The following is a 4,441-nucleotide window of genomic DNA, read 5'->3' as shown; positions in this document are numbered from 1 at the left end:
ATTTAGGGCTCTCACATTCCAATTCTAGTAGCTTAACACTTTGCCGTGTAAGCTGCTTAGTGCTACAGGCTTGAAGATAGATCTCGTTAAGCCAAATCCTAAAATGGAGGCCAGCTCCTAGAATAACAGAACAGTCATTAGATTTAGCTTAAAAGGGGCAGTGAGGTAGCTCAGTGGATTGAGAGTCTGGCCTGGAGATGAGAATTCAAATCTGGCCTCACATACTTCCTAGCTGTGTGAGCCTGGGCAAGTCACTTAACCGTAATTGCCTACCCCTTACCACTCTTCTGCTTTGGAACTCATACTTGCTATCAATTCTAAATAGAAGGCAAGGCCCAATGATGAAATCTTAGAATTACCCCCTTGTGGACCTGGGTAAATCACTTAACTTAACCCTAGGCCATAGTCCTCCACCATTTAATGAGTGGACCCAGATGCCCTCTATGGTCTCTTCTTTCTAATTAGGATCTGATAAAGCATCAAAGTGGTGTATTTAGGATAAGTAAAAGGGTAGCAAATTCATGCAATTTGTTACCCCCAAGACTAACAGCCTGAAGACAGAAACAGCTTCAAATGTTTTAGATAATGCATGGATGACAACTCCATGGGAAAGTTAAACCCAAGTTCAGCCACTGCCTTTGTGACCATGGACAAGTTATTTCCCTTTCAAGAACCTACTATCATTATGCTGTGATGATGAATACCAACAGGTGAAACGTAAAGTAAAACAGGGAAGCCATCAACAGGACTACAACAACATAAAAGAACTACAATTGAATACTGTGACATTTTAATAACCAGGTTTGGCCCCAAAGAGCTTGTATAAGAAGGTGCCACTCTCTGTTCCTCAAAGAGGTGGGGGACCACAGATATGGAATACGATAGAAATTGAGACTTTCTCCATGTGTCAGTTTGACTAAACTGTTTTTCTTCGTTATTAACAAGAGACCTCTGGGAGGTAATGAGGGGAAAGTGAAGGACAACATGAGGAAATACAGGTGATATGAAAAAAATAATAAAGGGAAGAATCTAGTATGTGTAAGACAACTGTGCCAAAAAAGCATCCCATTTCTAAAGGAGTTTCCGACCCAAATTGTATCTCTGAGATCAACAGTAATTTAACCTATTTGGCCATTGCTTTCTATTATCTGTCCTCCATAACACAGACTGGTTGTGGCGGGGAGGGTTGCCTTTCATGGTATCCCCAGGACTTGGCAAAGTTGTCAGGCACATGGTAGGTGCTTAAAAAATTACTTGTTGACTTGACAAGTAAATACAAAATATATAGTCATTCCAAGAGGGAGAATGCTAAGGGGGATGGGGAAATCAGTAAAGGCCTCTTAAGAGGAGCTGTGCTTTAACAGAAGTCAGGAATTCTACAAAATTAGGTTGGAGTGCGCTCTTTCCACAGCCTGGAATCCGGAGGATCTGGGTTCAAATTTGACCTCTGGCTTTTCCTAGCTGTGTGACCCTGGGCAAGTCACTTAATCCCAATTGCCTAGCCCTTGCTGCTCTTCTGTCTTAAAATTGATTCTTAGACAAATGGAAAGAATTTAAATATAGATATATAGATCCAAAGGATCCCTTGTGCAAAGGCAAAGGCAAGAGGCAGAAATGCTGAGGAAGGTAAAACAACTGATATGCCAGAGAATTCCTGAAAGGAAATATTAAGATTGGAGAGGCAGAAAGGAGTCAGGTTGTTGTAGGCTTTAAATGACACCGGGGAGGAGTTTGTATTTTAAACTAGAAGCAATAGGAAGTACTAAGGATTTCTGATTAAGGGGTTATATTGTCGAATGTTTTAGGAAGCTCAAATTGGTGGTTGGGGTCCAATGGCATTAGGAAGGTCAGTCAGTCCACAAAAATAGTCATCTTCGTGGGCGCTGCTTGTCTGTCTTATCTGGACTTGTCCTGTCAATGTCACCTTTAGTAGCACTCCTCTCAGCAGGAGGTCATTTTCTGCAATATGTAATTCCATCTGCATCTATTAACAGGAAAGTTTTAAATGTTAGCAAACATTGGGTTGGGACAAAAATGATACCGTATGAGGTGGGTAAGGAGTCATCTGTGGAAGACAAAAAGAACACAAATAAGTGAAGGGGGAAATCTCATTTCCCAACTTTATGGTTTCAAATTTGGTTTTGGCTTGGAAGTCAAGATTCAGGCTCACAAATATTTATTGGGGGGGGGGGGGAGGGATTGGGCAGCTAGGTGGCTCAGTGGATGGAGTCAGGCTCAGAGAAGGGAGGTCCTGGGTTCAAATGTGACTTCAAGACACTTCCTAGCTGTATGACCCTGGGCAAGTCACTTAACCCCCACTGCCCAGCCCTTACTGCTCTTCTGCCTCAGAACCAATACACAGTACTGATTCTAAGATGGAAGGTGAAGGTTTAAAAATCAGGCTTACCAGGAACCAGGAACTGTGCTAAGTGCTTCACAATTTCCTCATTTGATTCTCCTAACAATGGTGGGAGGTAGATGCTGTTATCACCATTTTACAGATGAGGAAACTGAGGTAAATACAGGCTAAGTGACTTGCCCAGGGTCACACAGCTAGGAAGTGTCTGAAGCCCCAAAGATGCACATCAAAGGATTAAAGCACCAGTGAATCTGCTCTTTCTTCCTTACATAAGAACATCACAGAATTCAGGTCACCATTCCATCCCCCAAATAAGGAAAAGGTAATGTAATGGCTTTACAAAGTCAGAACAGGAAGGAGAAACTAAAGTCCACAGCAGGGGAGTGACTTGCTCAACATCCAACAGAATTAGAGTTGAGATAGGAACTCGGGCCTCTTGAATCCCAGGCTAGGACACTCCATGACAACACAGCTGCTCACTAGATACAAGTATTTTTGGAATCGACTGAGCTAGTCAAGTTAATGTTGATCAAGTTACCCTTTTGCTGAACCAAACTCCTAGCAATGGGTAGGGAATCACTCCTGTGGTCTCTGCAATGAAGCATTGGTAACATCTACCCAAAACAGAATGGAGTCTACGAGTGGCTAGCTATTGGCATCTCCAGACTGGCTGCCAGCATCACCTGCAAAAGGCATGGGAGGGGACCCTGCCAAGGTTTGCTCACCAGTCAAAAAGCACTTGCTCCTGAAAAACAAGACCCAAAAGGAACTTGCTACCCATTTTAACACCAATCAATAATAAGCAATCATTTCTAACTAGGTAGTTTGACTCTCAGTTCACTCAAGGCAAATCATTAGCATCTCTTTGCTAATTTTACTCTTCATTATCTATTATTAAAAGCCACATAAGCACAATTCCTACTTCTCACACTTTCAGCTTTTCCTCTACTGGAGGTTTAACTTTTTTTGTGTGTGTCACAGACCCCTTTGGATATGAGGCCTAATCAACCCCTCTGATTTTTAAATGCACAAAATACATTACAATTACAAAGGAAACCAATCATACCATATTTCCAAAACTCATGAACCTGAGGTAAAGCATCCGTCCTAGCGCATTTTATCCCCAAGGAAGTGCCAATGTCTAGAATAATGAGGCAAAAATGAAGCAGCAAAGTATTGAAAATAAAAATAAAGCGGACTTTATTTTGAAGATAATGATGATGGTACCAGTTTTGGTTAGTAAAGTAGGGCTCAATTATAACACGTCACTAATGCCATCATATGGAATGGCACACCAGGAAAGGACACTCCCAGTGAGATTACAGAAGCTGGATCCAAAGCCATGTTGCAATCAGAAGCTTGGAAAGCCTGGCCTTTGGGCTCCTCTTTATGCTGGACTAATACTCATTTGACCGAGTGACAGTTGCTTGGTTCAAAAAGTTAAAATGCTAATAGCTGCATAAAATGGACACTTCCAAATAGTACACTGACACAGGTCCCCTTCCCCCCAACTCCCCATACCCCACCCCCACACAAAAGTAATTTGGTTCTTAAGGCAATGTAGTAATTGCCTTTGATGGCCATCACAATGGTCAATTACTTGGGATAATAGATGAAAAGCCAAGTGACAGAAATAATTGATACAGGGTATGATGCAGCTTGCCCCGCATAGGTGACCAAAGACCAGTCCCATAATTGCTCTTTAAATCTTACACAATACTGTCTTTCCAAATAGGCAGGAACTACACTCTCCAAGATTTGGCCATGGGGAGGCCCAGGCAGCAAGTGGACAGGATGCTCAGCTAAAAATGTATTTTGCATCCTATTCCCAAGATAGCATAATTGAAAAGATTCCAAAGGATGATGTGGAAAATCCACCAACCAAAGGTAGATAGCAGGATGCAAGACATAAACCTAGAGGTGCCAAGAGCAAAACCAAAACCCAATCAATTGGCAATATCCCAACCAACCCTCCCACCCAACCCTCCCTCCTCCCTCCATAACTGAATGGGTCTGGGAGAGCTTTAACAGCAGCTTTCAGAACTGCTTCCCTGGAACAAAACATGACAAACACACGGAAGG

Source organism: Gracilinanus agilis, chromosome 4, assembly GCF_016433145.1.
Source record: "Gracilinanus agilis isolate LMUSP501 chromosome 4, AgileGrace, whole genome shotgun sequence".
Lineage (NCBI taxonomy): Eukaryota > Metazoa > Chordata > Mammalia > Didelphimorphia > Didelphidae > Gracilinanus > Gracilinanus agilis.
The sequence above is the reverse complement of the archived record's forward strand: the minus strand, read 5'-3'. Positions refer to the sequence as shown.